Source organism: Pongo pygmaeus, chromosome 11 (genome assembly GCF_028885625.2).
Source record: "Pongo pygmaeus isolate AG05252 chromosome 11, NHGRI_mPonPyg2-v2.0_pri, whole genome shotgun sequence".
NCBI lineage: Eukaryota > Metazoa > Chordata > Mammalia > Primates > Hominidae > Pongo > Pongo pygmaeus.
Window position 1 is genome coordinate 30,876,084 of NC_072384.2, and position 24,995 is coordinate 30,901,078.

General features: G+C 37.5%; 1 pseudogene; it reads left to right on the forward strand.

Moving 5' to 3' along the window:
- Positions 1-2,385: 2,385 nt before the first annotated feature.
- The window catches only part of LOC129031537 (selenide, water dikinase 1-like), a 122,326-nt pseudogene continuing 99,716 nt past the window's right edge, over positions 2,386-24,995 (forward strand).

Genomic DNA, 24,995 nt, shown 5'->3' on the forward strand with positions numbered 1-24,995 from the left:
TATTAACTGATTTTGGAGCTTCTAGAACTCGTTCTGTAATCTGATTAGATCTAAAAATGCTCAGGGCTCTACTTCTAATAGTACAGAGAGCACTGAGAATCCATGGCATAAGATTTTTATAGAGATACCCAGAATATTTATATTTGATACTTTGAATTAAACACATACAAGAAGAAAGGAACTTGGTGACTTTGTATATGACACTTTCGAACATTTGTGGAAAACAAAGAAACATAATGACTTCAGTTGGTTTCTTCTAATGTCACTAGACAAAATTATGAAAAAAAAAAGAATTAGCTCAGGGATTCAAATAGGCATAAATAGCCTAAGGGCTTCTTTAAGTGTGCCCGGTCAGAATCTTTCTTCCTGCATCCACAGGGCTGAAATTGCTGAAAATCAAACACAAGCACTGATCATATGATTGTCTGAATTATAATGAAAGCTGAAGTCAGCCTTGCAGGGTGTCTACTGTTAAAGTGGCAGCATTGATTGGGGAAAAAATGGGATTCTGTAAGTTGGATGGGAACACATGTGGAAAGGCCCTGATGAGGCTGGTGACATTAAGCCCCTAAATTCTTATGAGTCTTGTTTGCCAGCAAAAGTGACCTTCTTCCCACAACGGTACCATACTTTATATTAATACCTCTGCCTGAGAGGAGAAACCCTGCATTGCCTAAAGAAATGGTAATGAGCTCCTATGAGACAGTTGCCTAGAAAGACAATTCTGATTCTTCTCAGAACCCACCAACAATATTCCTCTTTGCTTCTAGACATATAACTAGACTCAAGTCCCAGCAGGCTCCTAAAGGTGAGGCACAAAGGGTGGCCCATGAGGAGGTGCACTACACTCCAAAAGAACTACTTTGCACATTGTGCACATGTCCCCTAAAACTTAAAGTATAATAATAATAAAATTTTAAAAAAAGAACTACTTGAGTTTTCTAATTTATACAATCAGAAATCCAAAGAACATGTGTGGGAATAGGTATTAAGGATGTGAGGTCATAGTGAAAAGAACACAAAATTGGATTAGGCCCAATTTATTAATATAGGCTCACTAAGAAGAGATTCTGCATTTAATGTGGTAGCTTGGGGAGTTAGGGAAAGTGCTAATAGTTTGGTTGTTTGGCTGAAACATAAATCAAAAGGTGTCCCATCATGAGCAAGTTGGAGATGCCTGGTCTCCCTTGGTTTAATGTAGGGGAAGGAATTCAAAAATATTAAAAGGCTTAGGAAGATTGGAATGCTATAGTGGATTCATCACTTAAAACTTACTCACCCACACTGGGAGGGTCCAGAAGACATACTTTTCATCAATACTTTGAGAATAAATTTGGGAGGGGAGCCCTAGCGTTCCTGAAGGGCTCCATGATGGTCCTTCTCTGGAGGTTGGACCTCACAGTGGAAGCCACAGTCACATGACTGAAAACCATAGATGCTATGGAAATAATTAGATCTCAGGAATGCGGGAATAAGTGGTGGCCCTCAATCATCAAAGGCAAAATGGGTGAATTACTCTTATGGGTAACAGAGGCAAAGCAACTATCAGAATAGTCTGACTTGTGTAAACCTATGGTGTTAGCTAGTTATTCACAGTGTTTCTAGAAGTAAAGTAGATAGTAAACCTACTAAATTTTTACTTGATCTGTATAAGCAGAAAACTTTCAGGTCAAATGAACAAAACTGTAACTCAAATCACTAAAACAAAGAATCATGACCCTTCACTAAATTTCCAGTCTTGGGGCAGTTTACACACCCAAAACCCTTTAAATGAAGGGGAGGCTGGGTTCCCTCTAGCAAAGACCCCTGTACACTACTGAATATTTTTATGGTTAATGGTTCTCCCATCCTTCTCTGAAGGGACCTATGGCCTTTTACTAGAATAATTGTGCATTGAGACAAAGGAAATATTCAGAACTTTAGGAAACTACTGGACACTGTTCTGAACTGACATTGATTTTAAGATATCAGAAATATCACTGTGGTCCTCCAGGTAAATTAGGGGCTTATGGAGATCAGGTGATCAATGGAGTTTCAGCTTGGGCCCAACTCCAAGTGGGTCCAGTGGTTCCCTGAAACCATCCTGTGGTCATTTCCCCAATTCTAAAATGAATAATTGGAGTGGACACATCGAGCAGTTAGTGGAATCCTCACATTAGTTCCCTAACCTATGGAGTGGTGAGAAAAGTCAAACAGAAGCCATTACAGCTTTCTCTACCTAGAAAAATAGTAAACCAAAAACAATACTGCATCTCTGGAGGGATTACATAGATTTAGTGCCACTGTTAGAAACTGAAAGACTCGGGAGTAGTAATTCACACTACATTCCAAATAAAGTCTCTTATTTGGTCTGTGCAAAAGACAGATAGGTCTTAGAGAATGACAATGGCTTATCACAAGCTTAACCAAGTGCTGACTCTAAATGCACCTGTTTTACCAGATGCGGTTCTGTTGCTTGAGCAAATTAACACATTCTCTGGTACCTGGTATGCAGCTGTTGATCTGGCCAATAGCTTTTTCTCCATCCCTGTCTCTAAGGTCCACCAAAAGCAGTTTGCTTTCAGCTGTCAAGGGCAGCTATACACCCTCAGTGTCCTTCTTAACGGGTATGTCAACTCTCCAGCCCTATGCCATAATTTAATTCACAGGGATCTTGATCATCTTTTCCTTTCATGAAATATCACACTGGTCCATTACACTGATGATATTAGGCTGAATGGACCTAGTGAGCATGAAGTAGCAATTACTTTGGGCTTATTGATAAGACATTTGCATGGCAGAGGGTGGGAAATAAATCAAAAATTCAAGGGCCTTCTACTTCAGTGATGTTTCTAGGGATCCAGTGGTATGGGACATGTCCGTCTAAGGTGAAGGATAAATTGCTGCATCTGGCCACTCCTAAAGCCAAGAAAGAGGCATAATGCCTGGTAGGCCTACTTGGATTTTGGAGACAATACATTACTTAGGTGGGTGTGTTACTTTGGCTCATACCAAGTGACTTAGAAAGTTGCTGGTTTTGAGTGAGGCCCAGAACAAGAGAAGGATGTACAACAGGCCCAAGCTGCTCTGTCACTTGGGTTATATGATCCAGCAGATACAATAGTAACTGAGGTGTCAGTAGCAGATAGGGATGCTGTTTGGAGGCTTTGGCAGGCCCCCATAGGTGATCTCAAGTGAGGCCCTTAGAACTTTGGAGCAAGGCCCTGCCATTATCTACAGATAATTACTCTCCCTTTGAGGGACAGCTCATGGCCTGCTCCTCGGCCTCAGTAGAAACTGAATGCTTGACCATGGGCCACCAACTTATCATGTAACCTGAGCTGCCTATCATAAACTTGGTGTTATCTTACCCACCAAGCTATAAAGTTGGGAACGCACAGCAGCATTCCATCATCAAATGGAAGTGGTTTTGTGAATACCAGTTAGCCTCTTTCCCCAACCACCCCTGTTATTGCCCAGTGGGCTCATGAACAAAGTAGCCATAGTGGTAGGAATGGAGGTTATGCATGGGCTCAGCAACATGGACTTTCACTCACCAAGGCCATCCTGGCTATAGGCACTGCTGAGTGTCCAATCTGCCAGCAGCCGAGACCAACACTGAGCCCCTCATATGGTATTATTCCCTGGGGTGATTAGCAGCTACCTGGTAGCAGATTAATCACACTGGACCACTTCCCATCATGGATGGGGTAGTGTTTTGTCCTTACTGGATAAAAGACACTCTGGATATGGATTTGCCTTCCCTGAACAAAATTCTTCTGCCAAAACTACCATTCATCAACTTACAGCATACCTTATCTACCATTATGGTATTCCACACAGTGTTGCCATGACCAAAGAAATCTCTTCACAGCCAAACACTTGCAGCAATGGACCCATGCTTATCTTGAGATCCACTGGTCTTACCATGTCCCTCATCACTCTGAAGCAGTGGGCTTGATAGAACAGTGGAAGCGCCTATTAAAGTTGCAGTTACAGCACCAGCCAAACGATAATACTTTGCAGAGTTGGGGCAAGGTTCTCCAAAAGGCTGCATATGCTCTGAATCAGCGTCAAATGTATGGCATAGTCAAGATTTATGGTCCAGGAATCAAAGGGAGACATGGGAATGACACAACTCACCATTTTCCCTAGTGACCCACTAACAAAGTTTCTGTATCCTACTCCTGCAACTTTACATGACTTTATAGATTAGATGTCTTACTTCCAGAGACAGAAATGCTGCTACCAGAAGACATAACAATAATTTTACAGAACTGGAAGTTAAGACTGCCACCCAGCCACTTTGAGCTCCTCGTGCCTTTGAGTCAAAAAGTTAAGAAAGAAGTAACAGTGTTGGCTAGGGTGATTGTTCCAGACTACCAAGAAGAAATTGAACTACTACTCCGCGGTGGAGGTAAGGAAGAGTATGTCTGCAATACAGGAGATTCCTTAGGTTGCATTTTTGTTTTACCATACTCTGTGATTAAGGTCAATGGGAAACTGTAACAACCCAATCCAGGAAGGACTACAAATGACCCAGACCCTTCAGAAACAAAGGTTTTGGTCACCCCACTAGGTAAATAATCACAACTAATTAAGGTGCTTGCTGAAGACACAGGGAATACAGAATAAATAGTGGAAGAAGGTAATTATAAATACCTTACATTACAACCAGGTGTACCAGTTATGGAAACAAGGACTGCAATTGTCATGAGCATTTCTTTCCTATTTTGTTAAGAATACACTAAGAGTGTGTGTGTGTGTGTGTGTGTGTGTATGTGTGTAGCATGTATCTTTGTTTTTCTTTCTCCCTTATTCCTTCAATATCTAACATAAGGTATATTATTATTAACCTTATATCATAGTATGTAAGTTATAGGATCTCAGGAGAAGAGTAAACATTACCCAAGGTCTTTCTTTACCTCCTCTTCTTGAGAAGGGATTAGTGCATTTTGGGCTGCTCACATGGTGTTCCTATCATGTTAGGTGAAACTATTTACCTTACTATTGTCTTTACTTGGAGATTAAGTATGGTCTAAGGAATGAATATGGGTACCAATTTGATAGGGGTTGGAATTGTTCTAATTAACTTTAGGTGTTAACTTGACTGAATTAAGTAATACTTAGAGACTTGGTAAAGCAATATTTCTGGGTGTGTCTATAAAGGTGTCCCTAGAGGAAATTGGCATGTTAGTCAGTGGACTGAGTGGGGAAGATCTGCCCTCAGTGTCAGCAGTCACCATCCCATCCACTGTGGGCCCAAATGGAACAAGAAAGCAGGGAAAATGTGATTTTTCTTTTTTCCACTCTCTCTCTCTCTTGAAATCAGGGGATTCTTATTCTCCTGTCCTTGGATATCAGAACTTCAGGTTTTCTGGCCTTTTGATTGCAAGACTTAACACCATAAGTCCCTTTGGTTCTCCAGGTTCTTGGGCTTTCAGTATCAGACCAATAATTACACCATCAGCTTCCCTGGTTCTGAGGCTTCTAGACTTGGATGAGCCACACAACTGGCATCCTAGGGTCTCCAGCTTGCAGATGGCCTGTGGTGAGACTTCTCAGCCTCCGTAATCACATGAGGAAATTTTCCTGTTATAGCACCCCTCTATCTATCAATCAATCTATCTATCTATCTATCTATCTATCTATCTATCTATCTATCTTTCTATCTATCATCTTATCAGTTCTGTCTCTCTGGAGAATCCTGATATAACAAGCAGCTAGAAGTCAATACTTTTTTTTTTTTTTCAAAATTCTGGCTTGTTTCTTCACACCATGATTGCTGTCCTCTTCCTCTTACTTAAAATATGTTTCAAGGTCCCTCCAATGGAAGTTCAGTAAGGTGTTTCATCTTTAAAGAAAAACTCCCTCAAGGATATTGCTCTGTTTCTGCTTAACTAAAAGTACCTTAATTATAACCTGAAGTAATGACCATCCATGATTATTATGCTGTGGAGGACAATGCAGCCACTCTCAAAACAGCAGTTCCTTTTGTTTCAGGCTATTGTTTCCAATTCATTAATTTCACTGGAATAGTCTTATGCCTGTGGATTCACAAATTCACCTTCCATTCATTGCAGAAAGTTGACAAGATCCAGGAGAGCTAGATAACCAAGATTCTACATCTCTTTCTAACCTATCCATGATAACTTCCAGAAGCCAAAATGTTGAGTCGATCTTATAATGTAAAGTGTTATCTAAAAGAAAGCACAAGTATTTCTCCAAATGGTGTTCCATATCACCAGACTTCAGGAATTATCAGAGATTTCTCCTAATAGAGCACTTACCACATTGCACCTCAATGAGATCTTTGCTTAGTTGTCTTTTCAAGACAGACTTCGCCCCACTAGTTCAAAGACGGAGACTTATTTATCTTTGTAGTTCCAAAAGCTAGCAGAATGTCTTGCCCACAGTGGACACTTACTCAACATGTGTGTAATAAAAGAATGAGTGGAAGACCAAATTTATTCAGGCATTAAGTCTTAAATGAGCACCTCTAATTTGCTATGCAGTAGATATGACAATAGAGGACAATGAGGAATATGATAATTTGAGTTCCTGACCTATATTTTAGGGAAGTATACAGAAATTAAACAAATAAGTAAACAAATTCAATATTTTCATGTAATAACAATGACATATTAATATGGCACTTACCATGTTCCAGTGACTTTTCTAATTGTGTTAAATGTATAAGTTAATTTCACCATGCAACTCCCCCCATATCACCCGAGATAGATGCTATCATTACCACAATTTTACAAAGAAAAAAAGCTAAGAGCATAGAAATTATATAATTGGTCAGAGTTTTGAAAGCTATTAAGTGGTTGAATTGGCATACTCTTGCAGGTAAAAAAAAAATATATATATATATATAAATATATATATATTTTAGTGCCATGGTAAGCCATCTGAGGTTATAAATGGGGGAGAGAAATAATCTGATTTATATCATTTATAATATATTAGTATATTATATCTGATTATATTATTTATTTATATTGGTGGGTAAGGAAGTGAGATAACAAAGACAGAGGTGGGAGACCATTGCAGAATTCACACTGGATCACACTGGAAATCACAACGATTTGGATCAAGATGTTAGGAGTGGGTATGGTAAAAAATGATCAGATTACAGATACAGAGGATCCCTGACTCATGATGGTTTGACTTACAATTTTTTTATTTTACAATGGGTTTATCAGGAAGTAGCATCATAATAAGTTGAGCATCTGAATTTACAATGGTTTGACTTATAATTTTTCAACTATAATATGGTTTTATTGAGGTAGTATATGTGTTTTGACATTGATGTGTTCAACTTACAGTGGTTTTATCAGGACATAATCCCTTATATGTTGAGGAGCATCTGTATATCTGAGAAGTGGAACAAGAGAATTTCCAGATGGATCTAGATGTGTTATCAATAAGAGGAAAAATCAAGGCTGACTTATAGGTCTTAGGGCTAAGCAACTCTAGAAAATGGTGGCAGCATTTTCAGAAATGGGGAATTAAGATGAAAAAATAAAATTACAATGAATAAAACAGAGTTCCATTTTAAACATTCTGAATTTGAGAAAACAAATAAATGCCCAAATGAAACTGTTTAATAAATGATTAAAAATATAATTGAGAATCAGCGAGAGTCTAGACTGTAAATATAAAATTGGAATTTATTAGCATATGAATGATATGTAAGACCTTGGGATTAGATACAATTCCCTCGGAAGCAGAGGCAGATGAAAAGGTGGGGTGAGGACTGAGCCTTGTAGCCAGAAATAGAAAGTAGAGCCTGAAGTGGAAATGAAGAAAGCCAGGCTAGTGAGGCAGGAGGACTTTTAGTAGAGAGCAGTCACAAACAACAAATGAGAGAAAAATTACTTTGGAAAGAAATATGGTGGGCTAGATATCTTTTTTCATCCTCTACCAAAAACAACTAGAAGTGAAAGATACAATATAAAACCATAAGCTAGTATTATAAAGATGTACACACACACACACACACACACACACACATATCCTTTAACGTGTTGAGACCAGACAATATCTAAAAAGTGACTAAAATTTAAGAAAAGCAAGAAGAAAGAAAGGTAAATGGAAACACAAAACTGCTTTGCCCTGTGGGATTTTGTCCAACATGGTAAATATGAAACTTAGTTTTTGTCATGAGGAACAAAGCCCTAGCTCTGCTAAAGCAATTATGCCTAGTAGAACAATTTCAACACCCGTAAAGCTGGAATTCCGAAGTGTTCCACAAAAGTCTGATGCAAAAGTAAATTCTCCTCAACCATTTGTTCCCCTTCAGGAGAGACAGCACTGAACAGACCTAAATAAAAAATAAAATCCTAAAAGATGTAACCATAAACCAATGCATAAATATTTATAGCACAGTTCACATTAATTAAGTCATGGTAGTTTAACCCAATTATGAAGTTAACTGAACAACTGAAATGCACATCAGGATTAATTACCCAGAATGGAGCACAGAGAGACAATGAGATGGAAAATATGATAAAAGAGATTAAGAGGCATGAAGAATTGAATGAAAAGTTGCTACCAGACAAATAATCATATTTATAGAAGTAAAGAGGTGAAACTAGAGCAGAAAAAATGATTGAAGAGCTGAGAGCTCAGATAGTTTATGACTGATGAAAAATAGCTATCCACAAATGTAACAAATCTGGTGAAACCTGACAAGTATAAATAAATAAAAAGAAACCCACATCTGAACACATTGTCATGAAAATGTAGATTAAGAAGGAGAGAAGGGGAGGGAGAGAGACAAAGAGAAAGCAGCTAGAGAGAAGTGGTATTACTTCAAAGAAGCGGCATTTGTAAGTGACAGATGACACATTAAGAACAACAACGGAAGACAGTGGAAGTGGAATCTCTTCAAGTGTCCTAAAAGAAAACTACTAATCAAGATTATTATATCCAAAAATGTTTTTCAAAAGTGAGACTAACTAGAAACATATTTAAGCAAGCTAAAACTTGGAGCAGAGCCTAGCTAAAGAAAATTGTTTACAGGCATAGATGTGAGGCAGAAGAAAAATAATTACAGATGGACAGCTTGAAATTTAAGAAGAAATAAAGAGCAAAGTCATGAAAAAAAATATAGGTAAATCTAGCTTAATGTTGACATAAATTGATAATTACAAAATTTTATGGTTTTAAAAGTGAAATTAAAAATAGAATACACAACAATGACAAAAAATATGTACCTTGAGAAAGTAGCATAAGTAACCATTCACTAGATGGTTCTTCCAACATAAGAGGGCAGGATGTCAGGAAATTTCTAGAGGTCAAGAAAATGAGAAGAATATGCTGAGTAAAGAAACAAAAACAAACTGAGAAGTGGCACAAAATGCACCCTAAAATACAACTAGTCCAAAACCTTCATTTTCAGAGTGGGAAAATGAGAGCGAGAGAGAGAGAAAAAACAAAAGTGGCTTAGCTTGCCTAGTGTGGATTAGCCCAAAGGGACAGAGCACGGTCTAGTGCTCTTCTCTTCTATGTCACCATATCTTCATAACTGGACTCAATGCCAGCCAAACTCAAGGTACAGTTTGGATGTTAGTTCAATTAAACTCATCATTGATTTTCATAATGTAAGGAAGTTAAAAATCCAAGAGCACAGCTCTCACTTAGGCTCCTTGGTTCTTCCTGCTTGGTTCTTCCTGATTTGCACAAGTGAATAATGAAAATTCCTGATAAAGCTGTGGCTTACAGAGTGCATCATTATTTTACCCGTCTTCTGAATGTCAAACAAGATCCTCAGTCCAACAGGGAGAAGGGCAAAAGAGAAAGGACTTGGCTTTTCAAGCACTTCCCACCCTTGCCTTACTTCTTTCCCTAAAGCTGCCTCAGCTTCCCCAAACAATATTTTATTTGTGTCAGCAGCAGCTCTGCATAATACACTTAATGCAAAAACTGAACTTGTTCCTTCACCAATACCAGCCTTCAAATTATTTTTTAAGAGGACTGAACTTTAAGTAGCCATATCTGAGGAAGTGACTCCTTTAACTTTAGAAGCAGAAATACATTGAACATTTTCCTAACCTTTAAAACATGTCAAGGGCATAAATCAAAACATACCAAATTGCCTCCAAGAGAAAAGAACACATCTTTACTACAAATGCCTTGGTAATTCTGTAGGTAAGAGGTCATTTTCTCCAGAAATGTTCAGAATGGGTACATTTCCTTTAAAACTTTTTACAAAAAAAGAACCCTTACATTTCATGCTGGGTGGCTGACAATTCTAGGGCTGAGAAAAACAAAATTAAAATGGAGCCAGGGAAAGGTTATTTAAGAGGTTTCCAACAAGGGTTGCTGAGCTCTTAAAAAAAAAAATAAAAGTAACAATGTACTCCCAGCAGCATTTGGAACATTCAACACTGCCTTATACTTAGAAAATAGTTAGATTTTCTTTATATTCTAAAATTTTTGGCAGTTTTGACAGCAACACCTCTGATACTCATGAAGACAGTCTGTCTCTTGGTACAAACACTGGATAAGCCCCTTGTTTACACTGAATGATACCTCTTCCTGAAGTGATTTCATTTGAAACCTAGGTGACCTGAAACATAAAACAGAGATAACTAATGCTGCACCTAAAAACAGGGATAACCAATACTGGTCTAGAGGTTTTAATCTGTACATAAAGAAATTAAAAGATGAAAAGATTTGCCCCAGGTCATGCCCTTAGCTAGTTGAGAAACTCAAAGAAGAACTTGGCTTTCTTGAAGCTCAGTGATCCCATTTTCACCATCACCATTTGGATCACAACTATAATAAAAAAAATTCTCATTCAGAAAATAAGTCATAAAAATTTTGTTCTCTAGACAGCCAGGGACTCTTGAACATATTTTGCTACAACTTTTTTTAAAACATGAAGAAGCAAACAGAAGGAAAATTACCTTTTGGGGGGTGGGGACATTTAAGTTAAAAGAATCAAATAGGAATGATGGGAAAAAAACTGATATGTGTGTCTACATTTTTCCTCCAATAAACATTTTAAGGGCCAAGTGGCAATTTCTGTATATCAGAATTTATTATAAGGACAGAATCTCATCCCAAACAGCTTTCAGATTCAGCTGTGGAGCAGAGACCTTCTGCCTTAATAAAGGACAGTTGAGGTTGGGTATGCTCAAATTACTGTTACCTCCAAACAAAAAAACCTGGTACATCAGGCTCATTAACTCATAGAGAAAAGAGTGGTTATGGTAGTTCCACCAAACAAGACAATTCATATGTGAGATAAAAGTGATTAAATGATATCTCCAAGTCGGACACTAAAACATGGTCCTGCTGTATTATTTTAGAAGTTGGCAGTGATGTGTGATAACTCAAGACTATTTCATGAAATGATGTATTTGTGGCTTTGAACACTGTGCAAGGATTTCTAGTTAGTCAGGATTTCGTTGGAATACTGTTCTCAGGTGAGAAAAGAAAGAGGCCATTTTTATATGATGTTCCACTCCAAGAGTTATCTTACTTCAAACTCTCTTTAGTGGAAATTAGGAAACTTTGAGATTAAGTCCATACCTAAGTAAGCTTGAAATCCAAGAGAGTAAAAATGAATAATTTAAGAATTTTTTTCCCTTTAAATATCTAGATAACTAAAGCAAGGGATATCAGAAGTTAGTTAGGCAATTGCTTCAATTTTCTATTTGACTTGGTTATGTAGATGAGTCCTAAGTATAGTTTGATGGACTATGCAAATATCTTAATATTATAATATTAATGTGTGTCCTGCCAATGAGTTTGTTTTTCTTTTTTCTTTTACTTTAAGTTCTGGGATACATGTGCAGAACATGCAGGTTTGTTACAGAGGTATACATGTGCCATGGTGGTTTGCTGCACCTATCAACCCATCATCTATGTTTTAAGCCCTGCATGCATTAGGTATTTGTTCTAATGCTCTCCCTCTCTTTGCCCTCCACCCCACAAAAGGCCCCAGTGTGTGATGTTCCCTATGTTTATTGCAGCACTGTTTATGATAGCAAAGACTTGGAACCAACCCAAATGCCCATCAATGATAGGCCAGATAAATGATAGACAGGCTTAAGCAACAGCTTCTATCTGACCTATGCTATTCTTGTGGTAGCAGAGAAAAAGAATAAAACCAATGGCACACTCACATGACAGCTCTTACAGCAAGTCACATGACTAAGCCTGACTCTAAAGGAGAAGAAAAGATAATAATCTCGCAGGAGAGTAGCAGATAATTGAAAGAAATATACAATCTGCCACAGATCATTTTCTGCATCATAAATACGCATTTTCTTCCCTTACGTCCCTAAAATATATTCATTCATTCTCCCCTGAAAAAAAAGACATAAAGTCTCATATAATTGCAGTATAAGACTCAAATCCTGTGACTTCCTGTACCTTCAGTCCTATCTGGACTGAAGATGTGGTTTCTCTTCTCTTGGAAATCTCTGAACTAAAGAGACAAGTTGTATGCTCCTCATACATCCAACAGACAAGGTAGAAGAGGGATAGAATAATTGCAATAAACAACCATATACAGAAAGAATTGGAGGCACCCACAGTCACTTGTCTAAAACAATTCTGAAATCATGCTGGACAATTGTCTAAAACAATTCTGAAATCATGTTGCAAACACCCACTATTCTAGGGTTGGGGAATTATGAGGCCCCAGTGGGAATTCTTGGCTCTTCTCTCTGGTAATCCCTTAATTTTTTATTATCCTTGATTCCAAATGAAGACAACACTAGAGTCTTAATAAAAGGCTGAAAAACCTTCTCAGTCTGCTATGTACTTCGTAGAATACTGAAGCTCCAAAGATCATATTAAGTTTTAAACATTCACAAACGTATTGAATCAAAACTGGGGATTCTTTTGGCCATATAACATTCTCAAAGCATGAACTGACTTCTTTTTCATTTGACTCTATTCAATCCTAAATTCAAAAAGCCACACCTATGTTTATTTTCCAGCTTGGCCTTGTTCTGTCTCTCTAGACTTAATCTCAGACACCTTGAGCTTATCCAACTTCTATGAGAGTATAACCCTACTCTATTTTCCATGATCCATTTTGTCCAAATGAAAGTATTTACCTGGCATCATATCAATAAACAGAGAGACTTGTGTCTTCAACCTTGATTTGTTCTTTCTCTCTTCTGAGTTGTAATTGGCCCTTGTTGCTCAAAGTATTTTTTAATATTACCTTTTATTAGATGAAGATGGGAAAAACATCTTCATGTTTTTCATGATTTTAAGTTTTTAATGTTTTCGTGTTTTTAAGCCCTGTATGCATTTGGTCTGTTTTCAGTGTTAAACATCTTTTAGCACTGAAAACAGACCCCCAACAAAGTAAGACTATTCTTTAAATGTCATAGTTGTACTTTTAAAACTCATAACTTATAAAAGAGATACTGATATTATGAAATTCTACTATAAATTGAATGCATTAATTTATACTCATTTATCATCATGGAATCAAATATACATGTGCAAGATATAATTTATATCTACAGAAAATACTTGATGAACACACAAATTCAATAATCTATTTAATTAATGCCACAGCCTCACAGGGGCTGATAGTGCACATTTGGGAAACATAAATCGAGTTAACGTTTTCTCCACATGCAAGAGTAAACTGTACCCAAGGAGAACTAATTTTCCCAATATTACACTGTTTTAATGGTAGAGCTTGTTCCTGGATCATGACACATAGCCTGATTTTCCTTCCATCAGCAGGACCACACTGCATTATGGTTGTATATAAAGAAATTCGTGACCATTGCTGCTATTATTTTGAAAAATATGAAATTGCCAACAGTTGACTATTTTTGATCTCCAGAAACTCCAACTGTATGTAGTTTAACCTAATACTGAAGTAATTTCTCCCATATGTTTTGGAGCTGAATTAGTCTGTTCTCACACTGCTACAAAGAAATATCTGAGATTCGGTAATTTATAAAGTAAAGAAGTTCAATTGGCTCATGGTTCTGCAGGCTGCACAGGAAGTGGAAACATAACAGCTTCTGCTCATCTCCCCGGGAGGCCTCAGGAAACTTAAAATCATGGCAGAAGGTGAAAGAAAAGCCAGTATATCTTACATAGCCAAAGCAGGAGCAGGAGAGAGAAGGGGAGATGCTACACTTTTTTAAACAGACACATCTCACAAGAACTCTCTCACTATCAATATAGCAGCACCAAGGGGGAAATTCACCCCCATGATCCAATCATCTCCCATCAGGACCCACCTCCAACACTGGGGAATACAATTTGACCTGTGATTTGGATGGGCACACAGATCGAAACCATAACAGGAACTTAGACCATTTTTTCTAGAGTCATACTTTCCAACATGCTATAGAAGTATTACACCTGATTCTGATAATTCATGTGATTATTTTTATGGAATCCATATACAGGATTAAATTATATTGAATCATGTCACTATGTTGAGATATATCTCTGAAATTAGGAGCACCAAAAAAAAATGAGAGCAGGTGAATCGGTGTTCTATATGGTCATTTATAACCTTTGTCTCTATGGAGGAGGTTCTTGATTGTGATTTCTTACCTGAAATCAACACAGAATTAGAGATGTCTTGTTTATTTCTTTGTATTAGTTCTCCTAGCATTCTTTGCAGTGGCCATGTTAGTAGGCAGACTTGGGTCTACAGCACTCATCCCCCAGCATATACTCACTCATGCCAACCAGGTATAACTACTAAATTACATGAAAAAATGCTCACCATCACTGGCCATCAGAGAAATGCAAATCAAAACCACAATGAGATACCATCTCACACCAGTTAGAACGGCGATCATTAAAAAGTCAGGAAACAACAGATGCTGGAGAGGATGTGGAGAAATAGGAACACTTTTACACTGTTGGTGGGACTGTAAACTAGTTCAACCCTTGTGGAAGTCAGTGTGGCGATTCCTCAGGGATCTAGAACTAGAAATTCCATTCGACCCAGCCATCCCATTACTGGGTATATACCCAAAGGACTATAAATCATGCTGCTATAAAGACACATGCACACGCATGTTTATTGCGGCATTATTCACAATAGCAAAGACTTGGAACCAAGCCAAATGTCCAACAATGATAGACTGGATTAAGAAAATGTGGCACATATACACCATGGAATACTATGCAGCCATAAAAAATGATGAGTTCATGTCCTTTGTAGGGACATGGATGAAATTGGAAATCATCATTCTCAGTAAACTATCTCAAGAACAAAAAACCAAACACCTCATATTCTCACTCATAGGTGGGAATTGAACAATGAGAACACGTGGACACAGGAAGGGGAACATCACACTTCGGGGACTGTTGTGGGGTGGGGGGAGGGGGGAGGGATAGCATTGGGAGATATACCTAATGCTAGATGACAAGTTAGTGGGTGCAGCGCACCAGCATGGCACATGTATACATATGTAACTTACCTGCACATTGCACACATGTACCATAAAACCTAAAGTATAATAATAATAATAATAATAATAAAAAGAAAAAAAAGAGTGTGTTGGTGCACTCTTTAGAAAATAATCAAACCATTTTCTGCAAAGCTGGGGTGGGGGATTATAAATCTATCTACCTAGGGAGAGACACCAAGGCTAATGGTTTAATAGTCATGAGAGATCCCAGAAAGGGCAGGATGGCTGAGGATACATACAAGTATAGCAGCTCACCATCCACATAACAAATTGTAATATATTAAAAAGTCCTGTAGTGGGAATTATTGCAATTATTTTTCAAACCTTTTGGTTATGTCAATTAGAAAGTCTCAGCTTGATGAGTCTTTCTGCCATTAATATCCTAATACTGGTTAACACTATTCCAGAAAAAAAAAAAAAAGCTAACTAGGAGGCTCTGTGGGTGACAGTACTGGCTTATCATTGTGTCATTTCATTTGTTTTTAAAATTTTTATCTATTTGTGCCAAAAAAGACTGATTTTTTGACTTGCATACAATTATATAACACTTGTTTAAAAATATATTTATTTAAATTTAAAAGACAAATCAAATATTAAAGATGAGAAAATAATAAATTTGAGAAGCTTTCCTTAGACTACATCTCAAACCTAGTGTTCAGCAGGGATAGTTTGCTTCCTAGGACACAGCTGGACATTTTGTGCCAACATTTTAGTTGTAATAATACAGGTGTTTAGTATGCAGAAATCAGGGTGACAGAAGTCTTGCAATTGAAGTAATATTTCTACCTCAAAAGAATGTCCCACTAGACATGTACAGAGATGAATCTTCTGTTTTGTTTATATAAATGTTTTTAAAGTAAAATTTACACATTTTAATTACATAACCAAATACATTTTTACAAATGGAACCACCTGTGTAACCACTGCCCAGACCACTACATAGAGCGTGACCAACACTCTAGAAAGATTCCAAGTTCTTTCTTCCCCCTAGAGTTAACCACTATTCATATTTCTCTCACAACAGATTAGATTCTCTCTTTTAAACTGTTCAAATGGCATCATTCATTATGTATTCTATTGTGATTATTTTTTGTTTAACATTTTATCTGTGAGATTCACCCATGTTATTGCATGTAGTGGTATGGTTGATTCACTTTCATTGTTACAGCATATTCTATATTACATAAATATACCATAAATTGTTATTCTAATAGTGATAGACACAATGATTTGCCTTCATTTAGGAATGCTATGAACATTTCTCCACATATTTTCTGTGAACATGTATGCTGCTTTCTGCTAAGTGTACATGCTGGGAGTAGGGCTGTTAGATCATGGAGTAGGCAAATATTCAGCTTTAGTCAACCTTGCTTCATCAATTTTTACTCCCATCAGCAATGTATGAGAATTCTATTGTACTATATTATCACTTGGTATTGTTAGGTTTGAGTTTTTGTCTAGCCATTCTTATGGGTGGATACACTCAATTCTAAGCATTTGCTCATAAACAGTAGTATGTTTGTAAAAGTTCAATATTCACTGATTGTTTTTTCCTGGAATCCAACCATTACATAAATAAAGGGAAGACTGGATTCTATTACATTTTAAACTGCCAAGAGTTATTCACTTAGATAGCAACAACACTCTTGGTCTTTGAGTCTGTAACAAAACCAACATCCCTGTACCAGTTTGCGTTTGCCACATTCACAGTATTTCCATGATAGAAATGACTATAGGAATGACTGTTCATTTTGTATGCTAAGATCTATTCCTGAGTTTGCCTGAGGATTTATGTATTGAAAGACACTAGAAGTTCACCAAATTACTTTCCTTTTATTGTTCTTTTTTTAGGACATCTAAGACATTATAATTATTCTTTTAATTAGGGTGTAGTTATTTATACATACCTATACACATATACACACATATATGCATTTCAGGAAAGTAAAGAGGACTTTACACAATATTTCTTATTAAAAATGGCATGATTTGTGAAAGGATGTAAAATTAAAGCTATATTAAAGCTATATAGGAGAAAAAATCCTAGTGTTTTATATTACTGTAGGATGACTGTAATTAACAATAATATATAGTTTCAAATAGCTAGAAGGATGATATTGAATATTCCCAACACAAAGAAATGATACATGTTCAAGATGCTGGATATGTTAATTACCTGATCTGATCACTATACATTGTATATATCAAAACATTGCTATGTAACCCATAAATATGTACAATCATTATATGTCAATTTTAAAAGTAAAAGAAAAAATGGTATGTTGATGTGATAGAGTTGAGATCTCTGCTGCAACCAATAAAACTTCTCCTTTGATTGTAAATCATTTGGAGGTAAAGAAATGAGAGAAAACTTGATATCCAAGGGAATCCTGTGAATTAGTATTTCTAGGGAAAAAAATCCAGTCTAATGCTAATTTATAAGACCCAGCCCCTTCATCCATTTTCAGGCCTCAGTTGTCATCTGCCACATTTTTCATTGTCCCTTCCAAATCAGTCCAAAAGAGTACATGGCACTGTATGAACAGTGCCTTAGTAATTCCTCTGCAATTAGGGATAATTTGTCACTCACCTTTAGCCACTCACCAATCTGACTTGAAATACCACTGCAAAGCGTTCATGTATATGCTGCCAAAATGACTATGTTCAGAAACAGCATGTTGTAAAAGTCAGAACTTGCTCTATTATAATTTCAAGACTTCCCATGAGACCATAGATAAAGGAGATATGAAGCCTCGATACTGTCTATGTGACTCCTCCAGGAACAACTTTGCCAAAACACTTTCTCTTTCAAAAAAAAAAAAAAAAAAGTCATGTTAAATATTCTTAACTCACTTTAAACGGCTGCCCATGGAAAGTCTTCCTGGTATTACACGACAATATACACTGCAAGTAAATCTATTAGTCCTAGAAAAATGACCAATGATCCAAAGCCCTGGTAAGGATTTCATTAATTTGGTTATCATGGCTGGGTAATGTTTATGCAAGCATATGTCTGAAAGAGTAAAACAGTGAAAAGATGGAAACCTAGCCTGCAAATTTCCATCAAGAGAAGGAGAAAGAGAGACCAAGAGGAATCATTGTAAATGAAACTGATGCTATGGCCATAGAAGTACATTGATCACCTGAAGTCATGCTGTTTTCTTAATACATAAAGCCTCAGTTGTACAGAATGAAATTAACCCCAAAACCTTCAATTTGACTAGAACTTCTAATATTTAATTTTAGAGAAAAATAGTTGAATTATAAAGTAAACAAAAAACAAAAAGGAACAATTAACAGAGATTTTCTTGCCCATGACAAGAAAGAAGAAATCAGGAGGCATGGTTATCAAATTTATACATAACACTGCTAAAACACTACAAACCAGAACTGGGATCCAAAGTGATTCTGACAAGCTGAATCTCTGGACCAGTGATTCATAACTCTGGCCATACCTTACTATCCGCTGGGGAGCTTTAAAAGGCCAGCTACGCCTGGGACCTACCCTCAGAAGTTCTAATTTAATTAATCTGGGTTAGGGCCCGGGCATCAGTAGTTTTCAAATGCTCCCCAGGTGATTCTAAAGTGTAGTCAGGGTTGAGACCACTGCCTTAAAGTATGCCAAGGTTCACTTTTATAAAGGGTCGAATACTACGACTGTCGCAAGTAAGTGATGCACAGGCGACTGAGAGAAATTAACATGATACAGGACACAACTGCTGTCTTAGATCGGAAAGAAGATTCAGACAGATAGTCAAAATCCACAGGTAATAGTGATGGATAACATCATTGAGTGTTTGTTGTTGTTGTTGTTTTGAGATGGAGTCTTGCTCTCTTGTCCAGGCTGGAGTGCAGTGGTGCAATCTCGGCTCACTGCAAGTTCTGCCTCCCGGGTGCACACCATTCTCCTGCCTCAGCCTCCCGAGCAGCTGGGACTACAGGCACCCGCCACCACACCCGGCTAATTTTTTGTATTTTTAGTAGAGATGGAGTTTCATCATGTTAGCCAGGATGGTCTCAATCTCCTGACCTGGTGATCTGCCCACCTTGGCCTCCCAAGGTGTTGGGATTACAGGCGTGAGCCACCACTCCTGGCTCATCATTGAGTGTTTTACACAAGCCATACACTGGGCCAAGGTGCAAAACTGTGAGAAGAGGGAAATTTATAGCACTAAATGCCCACAAGAGAAAGCAGGAAAGATCTAAAATTGATACCCTAACATCACAATTAAAAGAACTAGAGAAGCAAGAGCAAACACATTCAAAAGCTAGCAGAAGGCGAGAAATAACTAAGATCAGAGCAGAACTGAAGGATATAGAGACACAAAAAACCCTTCAAAAAATCAATGAATCCAGGAGCTGGTTTTTTGAAAAGATCAACAAAATTGATAGACCGCTAGCAAGACTAAGCAGAAAAGAGAGAAGAATCAAATAGACGCAATAAAAATGATAAAGGGGATATCACCACCGATCCCACAGAAATACAAACTACCATCAGAGAATACTATAAACACCTCTACGCAAATAAACTAGAAAATCTAGAAGAAATGAATAAATTCCTCGACACATACACCCTCCCAAGACTAAACCAGGAAGAATTTGAATCTCTGAATAGACCAATAACAGGCTCTGAAGTTGAGGCAATAATTAATAGCTTACCAACCAGAAAAAGTCCAGGACCAGATGGATTCACAGCCGAATTCTACCAGAGGTACAAGGAGGAGCCGGTACTGTTCCTTCTGAAACTATTCCAATCAATAGAAAAAGAGGGAATCCTCCCTAATTCATTTTATGAGGCCAGCATCATCCTGATACCAAAGCCTGGCAGAGACATGACAAAAAAAGAGAATTTTAGACCAATAGCCCTGATGAACATCGATGCAAAAATCCTCAATAAAATACTGGCAAACCGAATCCAGCAGCACATCAAAAAGCTTATCCACCATGATCAAGTGGGCTTCATCCCTGGGATGCAAGGCTGGTTCAACATATGAAAATCAATAAACATAATCCAGCATATAAACAGAACCAACGACAAAAACCACATGATTATCTCAATAGATGGAGAAAAGGCCTTTGACAAAATTCAACAACCCTTCATGCTAAAAACTCTCAATAAATTAGGTATTGATGGGACATATCTCAAAATAATAAGAGTTATCTATGACAAACCCACAGCCAATATCATACTGAATGGACAAAAACTGGAAGCATTCCCTTTGAAAACTGGCACAAGGCAGGGATGCCCTCTCTCACCACTCCTATTCAACATAGTGTTGGAAGTTCTGGCCAGGGCAATCAAGCAGGAGAAAGAAATAAAGGGTATTCAATTAGGAAAAGAGGAAGTCAAATTGTCCCTGTTTGCAGATGACATGATTGTATATCTAGAAAACCCCATTGTCTCAGCCCAAAATCTCCTTAAGCTGATAGGCAATTTCAGCAAAGTCTCAGGATACAAAATCAATGTACAAAAATCACAAGCATGCTTATACACCAATAACAGACAAATAGAGAGCCAAATCATGAGTGAACTCCCATTCAGAATTGCTTCAAAGAGAATAAAATACTTCGGAATCCAACTTACAAGGGACGTGAAGGACCTCTTCAAGGAGAACTACAAACCACTGCTCAATGAAATAAAAAAGGATACAAACAAATGGAAGAATATTCCATGCTCATGGGTAGGAAGAATCAATATCGTGAAAATGGCCATACTGCCCAAGGTAATTTATAGATTCAATGCCATCCCCATCAAGCTACCAATGACTTTCTTCACAGAATTGGAAAAAACTACTTTAAAGTTCATATGGAACCAAAAAAGAGCCCACATTGCCAAGTCAATCCTAAGCCAAAAGAACAAAGCTGGAGGCATCACGCTACCTGACTTCAAACTATACTACAAGACTACAGTAACCAAAACAGCATGGTTCTGGTACCAAAACAGAGATATAGACCAATGGAACAGAATAGAGCCCTCAGAAATAACGCCACACATCTACAACTATCTGATCTTTGACAAACCTGACAAAAACAAGAAATGGGGAAAGGATTCCCTATTTAATAAATGGTGCTGGGAAAACTGGCTAGCCATATGTAGAAAGCTGAAACTGGATCCCTTCCTTACACCTTATACAAAAATTAATTCAAGATGGATTAAAGACTTACATGTTAGACCTAAAACCATAAAAACCCTAGAAGAAAACCTAGGCAATACCATTCAGGACATAGGCATGGGCAAGGACTTCATGTCTAAAACACCAAAAGCAATGGCAACAAAAGCCAAAATTGACAAATGGGATCTCATTAAACTAAAGAGCTTCTGCACAGCAAAAGAAACTACCATCAGAGTGAACAGGCAACCTACAGAATGGGAGAAAATTTTTGCAATCTACTCACATGACAAACGGCTAATATCCAGAATCTACAATGAACTCAAACAAATTTTCAAGAAAAAAACAAACAACCCCATCAAAAAGTAGGCAAAGGATATGAACAGACATTTCTCAAAAGAAGACATTTATGCAGCCAAAAAACACATGAAAAAATGCTCGTCATCACTGGTCATCAGAGAAATGCAAATCAAAACCACAATGAGATACCATCTCACACCAGTTAGAATGGTGAACATTAAAAAGTCAGGAAACAACAGATGCTGGAGAGGATGTGGAGAAACAGGAACACTTTTACACTGTTGGTGGGACTGTAAACTAGTTCAACCATTGTGGAAGTCAGTGTGGTGATTCTTCAGGGATCTAGAACTAGAAATACCATTTGACCCAGCCATCCCATTACTGGGTATATACCCAAAGGATTATAAAACATGCTGCAATAAAGACACATGCACACGTATGTTTATTGCAGCACTATTCACAATAGCAAAGACTTGGAACCAACCCAGATGTCCAACAATGATACACTTGATTGAGAAAATGTGGCACATATGCACCATGGAATACTATGGAGCCATAAAAATTGATGAGTTCATGTCCTTTCTGGGACATGGATAAAGCTGGAAACCATCATTCTCAGCAAACTATCACAAGGACAAAAAACCAAACACTGCATGTTCTCACTCATAGATGGGAATTGAACAATGAGAACACATGGACACAGGAAGGGGAACATCACACACTGAGGCCTGTTGTGGGGTAGGAGGAGGGGGGAGGGATAGCATTAGGATATATACCTAATATTAAATGACAAGTTAATGGGTGCAGCACACCAACATGGCGCATGTATACATATGTAACAAACCTGCACTTTGTGCACATGTACCCTAAAGCTTAAAGTATAATAAAAAAAAAAAAAACTGTGGGAATAGTAAGCTCCCATTTGCCTTTATTTTTTAAAAAAATAGGGCCAGGCATAGTGGCTCATACCTGTAATCCTAGCACATTGGGAGGCCAACGTGGGTGGATCACTTGAGGTCAGGAGTTTCAGACCAGCCTGGCCAACATGGTGAAATCTTGTTTCTACTAAAAATACAAAAATTAGCTGAGCATGGTGAACTGTGCCTGTAATCCCAGCTATGCCTGAGGCTAACGCACGCATGAGACAGGAGAATTGCTTGAACTCGGGAGGCAGAGATTGCAGGGGGAGTTTGCAGTGAGCCAAGATCGCGCCACTGCACTCCAGTCTGGGCGACAGATCAAGACTCCATCTTAAAAAAAAAAAAGGAGAGATGATAGATAGATAGATATATAGATAGATAGATAGATAGATAGATAGATAGATAGATAGATAGATAGACAGATAGATAGATAGATAGGTAGATAGACAAACAGATGATACAGATGATACATAGATGCATGAATACACATGGAACGTTTGGTGAAGAATGCCTAAGAAAGTAAATGGTGGTTACCTCTGGAACGTAGGGTAAGAAAAAGACTCATTTTTATTTTACAATTGTATAATAGTCTGAACTTTATTTTTACTATATGTGTTATGATGATCTTTAAAATATTACTTGCCTCCCAATTCGTTCCATCTGGTTTATCTTTCTTTGACACAAATAGGATTATTTTAGACAATGCCCTTTGTCCATTGCTCATTCCTTATACATAAATAAACTGAGTTATGCTAATTATCTCTGATACTTTGAACTGACATTGGGATTGGGACTTGCTGAAGATAAGGGCAATCCAAAATGTTCTAACTGAGAATATTTTCCCAAAGAAAATTCAAGCTTGGGAGTGGGCTACCTAGGGCATGGTTATAGATACCTTGGGGCTGTCCAGTTATACTGTATGTGTGTGGGGTTGGTGGATGGGCTAGAGAGAAGCCTATGACTGCTGTGAGGTAAGACGATAGGGATAAAATAGAATTGCCATTAGCTTGCAAACCCTCCTCTTTCTGTAGCTCCCTTGGGTTGCCAAAGCTCTATAAAACTTTCAGCTCTCTAGTCCATTGATCAAGTCCACCTTTGATGTTTTTGTTAAACATACATCCCTAGAGCAGAAACGTAGGCAACACTAGGGGTGGGAGAAGAACAGACTGCCCAGCCTCTCCCTCCAACCTCTTTACTCCTTCACTTAGGAGTCTCCTTGCTCCAAATTACCCACTGGCAAAACTACCTTTCCTTTTATAGAGTAGAAAAAGCACCAGTCCAGGGAATAAGAACACCTGGGATCTACTGCTAATTTTACTGCGTAGTTGCATAACCTTAGGCTACACACTTCACCTGTGAAAGGAGGACACTTAGAAGGATGAATTCCAACTTTTCACCTGTGTTCCACATCTTTAGATGGTACTATTATTTAGTAGAATATTAGCCTTTATAATAGTCGATAATATGTTCCCAACTTCAGTCTACTTGAAAGCAGTGCCTTATGAAATCTAGACCCAGAAAAGAGAAATAATGTAGAGTCCCATGTAATGAAGGCATCAAATATCACCTTACAAAATGGCTTTCTGCACTCATCCACTCTACAATCAATTCTTCTTCTCAGTTGTCCACCAGGCCTGGAGAAGTAGAAACCCAAACCATTACAATGTCTGCATTGCCACAATAAAATTTGGTGTTGTATTCCAAATACTGAATGTTCTTCTTATATTTAAAGGTTTTATAGGTGCCTGTTCAGATTTATCTGAATTCAGAAAATATAATAAACAAAACTGCAGAAATATGTAAGCTGCCTTGGGATCCTCACTTCATATTCTATTAGTAAAGTGTAAAGGAGAAATCAAGCCCCTTTCAAACAAAAAATCTTAATCGTTTTGAAATTTTCTTTCTAAAATGACAGTTATAACTTAGATTAAAAAGTGTCTGAGAAAGAATCATTTTAATGACTTGACTAGAAGAGGGACAGTTTATTGAAGAGATGATTAGTATGAAGAAATCAATTTTATTCTTGAGAAAAGCAGATACCAATAAATTCATGTTTCTGCATTTTAACAAAATTGTATGTTAAGCGTTTTCGCAAGAAACATCATTACCAATTAAATGGATTTTAGTTTCCAGAATTTTATCAGAAGTTATCATCTGATCCAAAGGAGAAAATGTTTAAATGGGATCAAAGGAAAAATCACATCGTGATTTACAACTCATATTTTCTGATCAGACTTATAAATCCAGCTAAAGTG